Source organism: Sphaeramia orbicularis, chromosome 18 (assembly GCF_902148855.1).
Source record: "Sphaeramia orbicularis chromosome 18, fSphaOr1.1, whole genome shotgun sequence".
NCBI lineage: Eukaryota > Metazoa > Chordata > Actinopteri > Kurtiformes > Apogonidae > Sphaeramia > Sphaeramia orbicularis.
In genome coordinates, this window is record NC_043974.1 from 12,761,658 (window position 1) to 12,773,663 (window position 12,006).

Sequence of the window (12,006 nt, forward strand, 5' to 3'; positions counted from 1 at the left end):
AATTAAAAATGTAAAAAATAAAACTATACTCAAATATTTGACATAAAAGCATATCTTTACATAGGCGTTTACTCCTGTTTTCTCATCCCCCACCCCACCAGTCCTCCCGGTTTCCATATCCGGTTCAGGTAGGGGGTCATTCTCACCCTTACCTGTAATGCTAATGCAGTCTGTGGATTAGAATGCACAGATTTAGCCACTTTTTTCCGTTTTGAAATAGGACGAAAAAATGACGAAGATGTGGTCAGAAATATAACGTTTGCTTTATATCGCTAGAATAATCCTATATCATTTGTTCTAAACGTCATATCTCCGGTTGTATTTGCTCTATCAACATCAAATAAAAAGTGGGAGATTATTTCAGGTCTGCACTTTCAAATGCAGGTGTCCCCAGTGGTCTATACAACCGACTTCCGGCGCTACGATGTGTTGAAAATGTCATGTGATTCAGTCACGGAGCCGTTACCGTGGATCCCTAAGGGTTAAAGCCATGGGAATAAACATTCATATAAAGAAACCCAGTAAATGCAACTATGACGGAAAAATGTAAATATATACCCTGCATACACCAGAGAACAAGAATAAGATAAAAGCAGAAAAAAATAATAACATTAGATAATAATAGGAGTTTATTTTATCTGCATTTATCACATATTCAAGGGAAGTTAAAAGAAAACTGCCAGGCATATGTTTTCTAGAATGACCCCTTCATGTAGCAGGACAGACAACATCCATATATGGATGGCAGTGCTTCCCTCTATTTTAGTAATATCAGTCTTCGAGAAAACTACTAAGCTTGTGGTTTGCTCAAGTTTCCTTCTAATCGCTCTAAAAATGCCAGTAAATAGACATGGTTCAAGCATAACAGTGATAAAGAGTTGTTCCCATGATTTGCCATGATCCATCTCATTTGACATGTCCTAAACATGTGGACCAAAGGGTAAAAGGTTCATGTGGACATAGGCCACATGTGTGTTGAAGTAGTTTTCATAGTGGAATGAAAGTGGTTTAGAAACTGTTTGAACATGAAAACTATCCGTACTGCAGGAAAAGGGGAATCTCAGGAAAGTATTCACCTGACGCATGATCTGAAGTCAAGGTTGAACTTAGTTGTTTTTTACTTATGTCATTTTGTCTTTCCATAAGAGCTGGGCAATATAGGCTAAAAAAAACATATCAAATGTTATGGATGGCATAAAATTCTAATCAGTTGCTTTCTAGCTATATGAAGATATAGTTTGATTCAAAAATAATCTTTCTATAATGACTGGAGAAACACATACATTTAATATCCTACAAAAAGAAAGTTTGTTGGACTAGAAAGTTTTTACATATTTCAAAGTTTTCCAAGAGCAAAACCTTCATAAATCCAATTAACTCAATATATTAACCAAGCCTACTTTCAATCAGTTTTAATAAAATCTGCACACAAAAGACAAGGAAAAAAATCCAACCCATGTACAGTAGATTTACTGAAAACCTAAATGACATGACAAGAACATTAACAGAGATAATTTTAATTACACTAAGTGAGCATTAGGTTATACGAAAAAATGTGGTCAACTCTATTTAATGTGTTAATTTCTACCTTTAGTGGTCATGGAACTAGTATGGGTTACCGCAGTGTTTTTCAACCTTGGGGGTCGCCTGGAATTCAAATGGGATCACGTGAAATTTCGAGTAATTGATACAAATAAAAACTTACTATTAAACTAGAAAAGCACTCGGAGAGCGCAGACCTCCGCCAAGGCAGATCAGTGCCCCCTCCCCCCTTCCCGTGATGTTTGTTTGTCTGTCTGTCCGTGTGCAAGATAACTCAAAAAGTTATGGATGGATTTGGATGAAAATTTCAAGAAATGTTGATACTGGCACAAGGAACAAATCATTAAATTTGATTTTCTAGAAAAGCACTCGGAGAGCGTAGACCTCCGCCAAGACAGATCAGTGGGCCCCCGTGGCCCCCCACCCCCGATCACCACCAAAATTTAATCATTTGTTCCTTGTGCCAGTATCAACATTTCGTGAAATTTTCATCCAAATCTGTCCATAACTTTTTGAGTTATCTTGCACACAGACAGACAAACAAACCAACACCGGCAAAAACATAACCTCCTTGGTGGAGGTAAAAATATATGGTGAGTTGAGAGAGACAATCCCAATCCATAAAAGACATGACAAACTGTGAGTCTGAAACTGAAGCACTGTGGTTCTGTTTATCTGTCAAATGTTCATTGTGGTCAGTTTCAGATGCTGCAGCTCTTTCATAATTCATAGTTTGAGTTCTTGTTTGTTCAGTATTAATTGTCAGCCTTGTAAATCCAAGCTGGACTGACTGTACATATCCTGACCAAGGAAAATCAAATTCTCACTTTGTGCAGTAATCTACACCTGGCTTTTCTGCCTCCGTTCATAATAATATACGTTATATAGACTAAATGTCGTCTAAAATTAACGTTTATTTGCAACATAGTATAGCAAACTATTACATGATCAAAAACAAATTACTTTTAGCAAAAAAAAAAAAAAAAGTCTCTGTTTTGAATGTCTGGGGTTGCCAGAAATTTGTGATATTAAAATGGGGTCATGCGCCAAAAAAGGTTGGAAACCACTGGGTTACTGTGTTTGCTTTGTAAATCTGAGTTTGAGTGGAGTCTCATTGTCAGAGATATTGTCTAAAAATAAGCCCTGGCGTTACAAAGACCGGACTTGAGCGGGTCAGTTTTAAGTGGTGGGGGGAAAAAAAAGCATCTGAGCATGATAAAAGTGTAGCTGTGGATCTGAATGAGACTACTCCAAACCTCTCAGCTCTGACACACACACAAAAAAAATCTTGTCAACCTCTTTTTAAGGGTGAGGTGTAAAAGAGGATGCTTGTAGCCTCTGAATTCAGTGACATTCACGGAGGCTCCATAAAGTCTGTGGTCCTTTCATTTACAGGTCACAGGAAACAAAACGAAACTGGATAATACTTTTCTTCGGGCCTCAGTGAGCGAGATAACACCAACCGAGGCCACTAGAGACAACAAATTCTCAAAAACTCTCCCTTTCCTGTTTCTGACACTGTAACCTACTTGGCTACCTGTCACAGCCGGCGACTACATGTTAAGAGGAATCACATGAATTTCTAAAATAGGGAAAAATCTGTTGGCATAAATACGATAACGGCATGCCCTTAATGTGGGGATAATGAGTTAAACCGCCGCTGTCGTGGTGTCACTGCAACCGCAACCAGGCAGGAAATTCAATCAGGTTCGCAAGACACAACAAACTCCTGTTGGTAACTACCGTACATTTGACAGAATTTTGTGTCTTTAGCTAATAAAACTGACAGATGAGGAGCATGAACGCAGTCTAAACAAGATGTCTGCGTAGGATGAAGTGAAAAGAAGCGAGCTGGTGCAGAAAGACTGGACCGGAGTCAAAAAGGCTGAAAAATGATGAATTCTCCGTCCGACGTCTCTGAAAGCGCCTCTATGAAAGGATCTGCTGGAATGTCCCACTTAATGGTCAGAAACTGCAACAGCTGACTGATACCGCAAAGGTCAACGTGCATAATCTGAGTCACACACACTGCCTCAATACAGTAAAGAACAAATACCAGACGGGCGGCCGGACAAAACAGATTTGGACCCTTTTAAGAGTTTCGCCAATAAGAAACAATCGCAAGACATGACTTCTTGAGAAATTGAATAGAGAATTGTGTAAAAGTGGATCATGTTTTGAAAAATCCACACTCTGGGAGGACACTGATTCTACAAAGTTCATTAAAAATAAGTGCTGAGACAGAAGATAAGACAAAAAAAAACAAAAAACAGAGATGACTCCAGACATACCAGACCCACGCTGAAGCATCCACAGTCAAACCGATCCTCGCTCAAGTCCCAGCATCCCTGATACCCAAATGTCAAGTTCAACACAACGGACCTCTACGCTCTCTCACAAAGTTTTCCCTCCTCGTAATGTTGTGTCACCGCTCGTCTTTTTGTCCCTACGCCCTGTGAGGTCTGCGTCGTCAAGGTGCGAGACTACTGACGGCAGGCGTCCGTGTGAAGAGGTGAACTCTCAGGCAGGTTCTGAGCGACGGGGGAAAACCGACCGGCGATCCTCACATCTCCTCTCTCCCTCCTTTTCCTCTTTTCCTCCTCCCTCGCTCCTCTCACTGGAAGACAAAACATGTCTATTTCTCCCTCCTGCACTCCACATTTCTCTCTCTCCCACCCCTCTCTCTCTCTCTTTCTCCTCATGTCATTCTCTCCCTGCCTCTCTCGCCCCCTCTGAGGCAGGATGTGTGAGTCAGGGAGAGAGGAAGTATTGTGGAGAGCAGATAAAGTGGTGGATGGCTGCTAAAATAATACCCAGAGTTCCACAGTGTTATTGTTTGACGGGAGGGGGATAAAAAAAAAAAAAGCAGAGGTACTTCCTCCTTGGGCGCGTACATGAGCGCTGATGTGTGTTGGTGTGTACGCGGGTTCGCAGAGTGAGAAAAAGAGATCGAAAAGAGCAAACAAAGCAGAGGCTATTAGACAAGGGGGCTTTTTTCACTTTGGCAAGGAGACGAGGAAAACAAAATGTGGTGAAAGAAGGGGAATGTGTGAGAGGATGGGAGGTCTGCAGCAGCCTGAGGACGAATTAAGACAAAAACAATGAGCTGAGCTGATGGATGAAAATAATCGACTTTTATCACCCTCTTTGTCGCTGACTTATAATTCTTTTAACACACACTTCTGCTGGACAAATATTATCGACACACACTTATAACTTTGACCGTTGCACTTTTGTGATACTGATAAGTAATATTGTGCTTTTCTAATGATTGAAACTTAGTGCTATTTGAGGGCTCAGTCCAGCAGACAAAGGGCAGCTGTTTGACACCTTTTTTTTTTTTTATTGTCGTGAGAAAGTTCCAGGCTTAAAAGGAGACACATGGTGAAAGATTTCAACACATATGAAGTATATGGAAAATGCACAATGATACATAATGATGAATGGAATATCGGAAAGGCTTAAACCTCTGAAAATTCCTGGAAAATCACCCAATACTCTAGATTGCGTCAGTCAATCTCTGTGACCTTCTGCAGCGCTCAGAAAACACACAAACAAACAAACAGAGCTGTCTGACACTTTAAAGCCAGCTTTCACAACTGGTGGGTCATGACCCAAAAGTGGGTCACAGACTCTAGGACAGAGGTGTCAAACTCATGTTAGTTCAGGGGCCACATAATGCCCAATATGACCTGCAGTGGGCCGGACCATTAAAATAGTAACATAATAATACATAAGTAATATCAATTCCAAAATTTGTATGTCTAATTTCTATGTTTTAGAGTGAAAAAAGTAAGATTATATTATCAAAAAAATATGGAAAAACATGAACAACCACAACCAAAATGAAATTCATTAAGAAAAAAAGTGCAATTTTAACAATTTATGCCATTATTTGGCTTCAGCTTCTCATTTTTACATGTTCATTACAACATACAGATCACAGTGGATCTAAAAATGCACAAAACATTTAATAACAGACAGAATATTGGTATAATTACTCTTAAATCTCTTAAGACATTTCAGGTTGTTCATATTTGTTCAGGCTTTTCATATTATTTTCTAAAAGGCTAGTCTGTAAATGTTAACATTTTTGTGTAATTTTACTCTTTTTTTACACTAAAACAAAGAGAAAAAAATGTGGTTTTCGTTATTTCTAGTTTATTATGATAATATTTTAGTGGTCTGACCCACTTTAGATGGAACTGAACTAAAATTATTTTGACATCCTTGATTGTTAACATCTTCAGTGTAATTTCTGTATTTCACTAATTCATCCCATAGGCCAGGATATAAACTATCCAAACAAAAAGGATGTGAATAACCTGGAAAAAAATGAAATTTGTTAAGAAATATAAGTACAATTTTATCAGTATTCTACCTCAACTCATCATTTCTGCATGTGCATTACAGACCAGATCTACAAAGGCACAAAACATTTAGTAACAGGCAGAAAATTGTTGAAATTGCACTTAATTTTCTTTAGGCATTTCAGGTTGTTCATATTTGTTCAGGATATTCACATTTTATTGTTAAAGGATAGTTTGTTAATGTTAACATTTTCATAATTTAATGTTTTTTGTGCTAAATTAAAGACAAAAAATTTATGTTTTCATTATTTATAGGTTATTATGATATTATTTTTGAGTTTGATGCCCTAACTTGCACTTTGCAAATTCATCCCGCGGGCCAGATTGGACCCTTTGGCGGGCCGGTTTTTGGGCCTCATGTTTGACACCCCTGCTCCAGGAGCTTTTGCAGGTTTTCAGAGGGCTTAGGGGCTCTAGGCCATAGTGTTTTCCCTGTAGTGGAACTCATGCACGCATACAGTAGGTGAGGCAAGAAAAAATCTGTATTTTTCTCAACATTACAGATGATTCACTATTCAAATTACTATATTACAGTAACAACTACCATATTGCAGGAAGCAAAAATTCAGCTTTTGGTTTTTTTTGAGTAAAATTCTCCAGAGGAGTCATTTTGCATTTGCACAACCAAATCAGTTTGATATATTGCACAACCCTAATTCTAACTACACCTTTGCACAAAAGCTTGGAAAGGCTAGAGCAAAACAAACATGTCTAAAACTTGCATTTTCATGGAGATTAATTACCTGTTGTTGTTAACTGCATGTGCCTTTTTCCATGTAGAGCCTAGAGCCACCCGGTTATTATAAATATATATATACATGAGTTGAATGTCTTAAGCAGATGTACAACGGCTTGCAATACATCTCTTCTAATGAGTTAAGATGAATGATTTTTGGACACGATCTCAGATAAACAAATACATAAAGAAAATGAAAACTGCATCCAATCCCTGCTGCATACGTTTAATGATACATATTAAACAAATAATTGTGTTCCTGTCAGGTTGGAACAAGCAGCTCCTACATTAAGACCAAACAGAGACAATACATTTTGAGGTGGGACAATACTGGACAACTTAAAATTTGGAATTTTATTAACAAAAAATAATACTCATCAAACAGATCTGCTATATTAACTTTGCACAGGTGTCAAACATGCGGCCCGGGGGCCAAATCCAGCCCGCCAAAAGGTTCAGTCCAGGCCCTGGGATGAATTTGTGAAATGCAAAAATTATACTGACAATATTAACAATCAAGGATGTTAAAATCATTTTAGGTCATTTCAGTCTAAAGTGCATCAGAGCAGTAAAATACTATCATAATAACCTATAAATAATGAAACTGTAAATTTGTCTCTTTTTTTTAGTGTAAAAAAAGTAAAATGAACCAAAAACGTTTACATTTACAGACTAGCCTTTGACAAAAAATGTGAATATCTGAAATGTCTTCAGAGAAGTATGTGGAATTTTAATAATATTCTCCCAGTTATTTAACGTTTCGTGTATTTATAGATCCACTGTGATCTCTAAGTTGTGATTGACATGTATAAATGATAAACTAAGGTGTGATATTGTTAACATTGCACTTATTTTACTAATGAATTTTTAGGTTTTTAGCATGTTATGTTCAAGTACAATTCATAGATGTAAATATTTTCATTACAGAATTTACTTTTTTCCCTCAAAGTTCTTACCCTATTATTTATATTATTTGACTGGTCTGGCCCACTTTATGTCATATTAGGCTGTATGTGGCCCCTGAACTAAAAGGAGTTTGACACCCCTGCTCTATTGTCTTCACGAATATCACAAGAATTGAATAACGCATCTGTGGCTGAAAATAAAAGATTTTAACACATTGAACGGCTCAGTGCTTAACTTAACTGCTGTATGGCCGAGAAAACTGATCAAATCTGCACGGGATATTTTCCTGGCTGAAAACAAGAAGTCCGTATGAGCATCGGTGGTCACTTTTTTCTGCCGGATTTTAAGAAAACAATCAAAGTTGTGAGTGTTTAAGTTTAACCAACCACACAACATGAGACACTTAATAACATGAGCCCCTCGACGGGCATCAAAGGGTTTCCTGGAGACTCGTATCTCCTGCAGACTCTTATAACAAGATGTGTGTGTGTGTGTGTGTGTGTATGTTTCAGAGTATGTGTGTGTGTGTGTTTGTGTGGATTTGAGTGTAACATCCATGTGAGTGAGCAGATTCCTTACATTCCGTGTTCCTTCAAAAGGGTGAAGGGTTAAGGCTAAACAACCTCACCTCCTCCCCTCTGTCCTTTTGTCTTCGCCTGCAATCAGGACCTATTTGTTTGCTTTATGGGTCTCCTGAACTCTGTGTGTGTGTGTGTGTGTGTGTGTGTGTGTGTGTGTGTGTGTGTGTGTGTGTGTGTGTGTGTGTGCGCAATCAGACTCCTGTTTGTTTGCCTTGTGGGCTCTCATCACCCTTGATTATGGATTTCTGCCTGATGCACTTAAGCACATCCATTCGCTGCTTAGACGCACACGTATGTACATACATGTAGGCTAATGTATAGGGTTAAGTGCACATGCGCACACACACTTTCTGCATACCAGGTAATCAGTACAGTGAGACTAGGCTCATACCAGAAGTCGATGGCAGGAAGGGTGAAGTCCACTTTAGCCTCTGTACTACAATGCGCTGTTTGTTAGTGCTGAACCCTGTAGATTGGATGTGTGCTTGTGTGTGTGTAATCAGCCTTCTAGAGCTACTTAGTGCAGATTAGATAGCCCGGGACAGGTGTTTGTCATTACTTTTAGTCAATAATGAGGTAAATGATTGATAGATCAGGCAAAAAAAAAAAAAATACCCCTTTAAATTAGAGCTCCACAATGAATTGATTCAGCATTGTAATAGTCAAACACAATAGTCACCAATGACTCAAACGGGTTATGTTACAATTCTTTTCTGCTTTATATAAAATAAAAACTCCTACAGCAGTGGTTCCCAACCTTTTTTGCCTCGTGACCCAGTTTTAATGTCACAAATTTCTGGCAACCCCAGACATTCAAAACAGAGACTTTTGTTTTTTAGCTAAAATTAATTTGTTTTTGACCATGTAATAGTTTGATATACAATGTTACAAATAAACGCTAATTTTAGACGACATTTAGTCTATATAACGTACCGTACTTTCCAGACTATAAGCCGCTACTTTTTTCACGTTTTGAACCCTGCGGCTTATACAGCGATGCAGCTCGAGTACAGATTTATACGGGCAAACGGCCACCAGGGGGCGCTCTAGCAGGAAGCGCAAAAGTGAGACAGACAGGTGGAAGAGGTGATGGGAAGAGGAGAAGTTTTAATCTTAACTTTTAACAATCATTTTGCGTGTCCTGCACAAACCCTCATCATGGAAAACACACGAAGAAATGCATATGATGCAGCTTTTAAGTTAAAAGCAATCGATGTGTCTATCCAAGAAGGAAATAGAGCTGCTGCACGGAAGTGCCATTGAGAGCGACAACGAAAGAGAGACTGAGAGCCTTTCTGATGCTGTTCAACTCTGACACTGAAGAAGACGACTGCAGTGGTTTCAGTGCGCAGAAGGAAGATGAAGATACAGATCAATGACTTTTCTGGGTTTTTTAACCAGCCGTGTTCCTGCTGTTTTACTGCCGAGTTACAGGCGCTGTTTGGAAAAAAGCAGTTAAGGTATGGAAATAAATATTTAAATAATCTTTCTGTTTACCATCTTTCTGTGTAAATATCTCATATTACATTGTGGACACCTGCGGCTTATAGCCAGGTGTGGCTTATATTCAGGTGTGCCTTATAGCCCGGAAAGTACGGTATATTATCATGGACGGAGGCAGACAAGTCAGGTGTAGATTACTGCACAAAGTGAGAATTTGATTTTCCTTGGTCAGGATATGTACAGTCAGTCCAGCTTGGATTTACAAAGCTGACAATTAATTCTGAAAAAAACAATAACTCAAACTATGAATATATTATACAATTATTTATAGACTCAAAAGTCTTTAGGGTGAAAAATAATTTTCAGGTTCCCCAAAAGAAATTTACCTCAGTTACTAGAAAGACATTCTTTCTAAAGACCTATTCAAGTAATCTGATGAAAATTGCAGTATTTTTTCCATATTATTTGCCACTATAAATAGTAATAATGCACTGAGCAAAAGACTAAAGGCCTTCAACCCTTCAGGGTCTGAGCCTATTTTGGCTGTTTTGAGTACTTTTGATTTTGCTTTTATATACTATATGAAGAAAAGTTTCCTATACCTATGTTTGGTATCTTTTTTTTCAGCACAACTTCATCTATCTCATCTGCCTATTAGTTTTTCACTTTAACCTACTATATCAAAATAAACGGCCAAAAAACACACAAAACATAAAATCCAATTTAAAAAGTGTATATAATTTATTGCATAAATAACACAAAGATGCTTAACAAACCTTTTCAAAGGCTTTAAAAGTGAATATTGGTTCCAAATATTAGGTATATAAAATTGAAATAAATGAAAATTATATTGAAATATTTGACATAAAACCATATCTTTACATAGGCGTTTTCTCCGATTATCTCACACACCCCCACATCCGGTACAGGTGGGGGTCGTCTTCACCCTCACCTGTAATGCTAATGCGGTCTGTGGATTAGCATCCGCAGATTCGGCCATTTTTTTCCGTTTTGAAAAAAGACGAAAAATGACGAAGATATGGTCAGAAATGTAACACTTGCTTTATATCGCTATAATAATGCTACATCGCTTGTTTGCTCCGGATTCAAACCGTCATATCTCCGGTTGTATTTGCTCTGTCAACATCAAATAAAAATGGGAGTGTTTCAATTCTGCACTTTTGAATGCAATTCTCCCCAGTGGTTGACCGACTTCTGACACTACGACGTGTTGAAAATGTTGTGATTCAGTCACGGGGTGGTGACCATGGACCCCTAAGGGTTAAACAACAGGATTATGAAGAAAAAAACAACATGACAGAGTGAAATATTCATGGGTGAATATCTGCAGTAAAACTATGCATAATGGTGGTGAATATGAGACACCCACACCACACAAACTCCTCACCATCTTGATTGCGGTTTGTCGATGTTGCTCCACACACTGTTCCCTTCATTATCTTTATCATTTTTAAACTAAAACTAAGTGTGGCGCTAAAATCAGCCAGTTTGGATCTGGTTTGATACGTCTGTATGGAAGTAAATCTGTCTCATCAAATTTTGAATTAAAAAAGCCATTAAATTTCTAGCACTGAAATTTTTTGCACTGAAATTAAGTATCTAAATTTTTTGTCTCTCAATTTAACTATGTTCATAAATTTAGAATAAAAAAAAATTCAGATGCAAAAAATTCAGATCACACATCTGGTACACCAAGGATAGGTAATCGATTCTATTTCAAGTCAAACCGACAGCCAGCCAATCCAGTTATGTTAGGCTGGTCATGTGATGCAGGAAGATGTTCAGCGCGGATGTGTGATCTGAATTTTTTGCCTCTGAATTTTTTTGCTTCTAAATTTATGAACATAGTTGAATTCAGAGAAAAAAAATTCTGATACTTAATTTAAGTGCAAAAAAAAATTCAGTGCTAGAAATTCAATGGCTTTTATTATTCAAAATCTGATGAGACATATTTACTTCCATACGTCTGGTTCATACAATAATTGATGCCTTTATTTACACTGGCAAAACCAACAATGAACAAAAAATGTTGCAAATAAATAAAACGCTGCAGTTTTGATGCAAGATATCTGTGCATGTGCTCATGACATGAACAGCTGTTTGAAAAAATACTGACCCGCAAATTAATCACATGAAGAAAAAAAAGAAAAAAGAACCTCATTTTGCATTAAATATGTCTTTAAATGTTTTGTTCTGACAATACGAGATCAAATGTATTAATATTCTGGTGTTGTACACAAGGAGTCATTCAACACATATTAAATGCTTCATACAGTTTGAACCAAATTTTATGTGAACAAACACGACATAAAATACTGAGTGTGGCCTGTTGGAGCTATTTTGTTCTGATTTTTGGTGTTTTTTTTTAAATAATGTGCACATATTTCTTGTGTTTTCTTGTATCTGA

The 12,006-nt window shown here is 37.7% G+C and overlaps 1 protein-coding gene across 2 annotated transcripts in view; it reads right to left on the reverse strand.

The window, feature by feature from the left end:
• shroom4 (shroom family member 4) overlaps positions 1-12,006 on the reverse strand; it is a 142,653-nt gene that overhangs the window by 48,092 nt on the left and 82,555 nt on the right. Inside the window, exon 1 of one of the 2 annotated variants that reach the window (XM_030162243.1) lies at positions 3,834-4,205. The exons of the other annotated variant lie outside the window; for it this stretch is intronic. The gene's annotated coding sequence lies outside the window, so the exon portion shown is untranslated. Of the gene's footprint in view, positions 1-3,833; positions 4,206-12,006 lie in introns of those variants that run through there. 2 annotated transcript variants of the gene reach the window in all.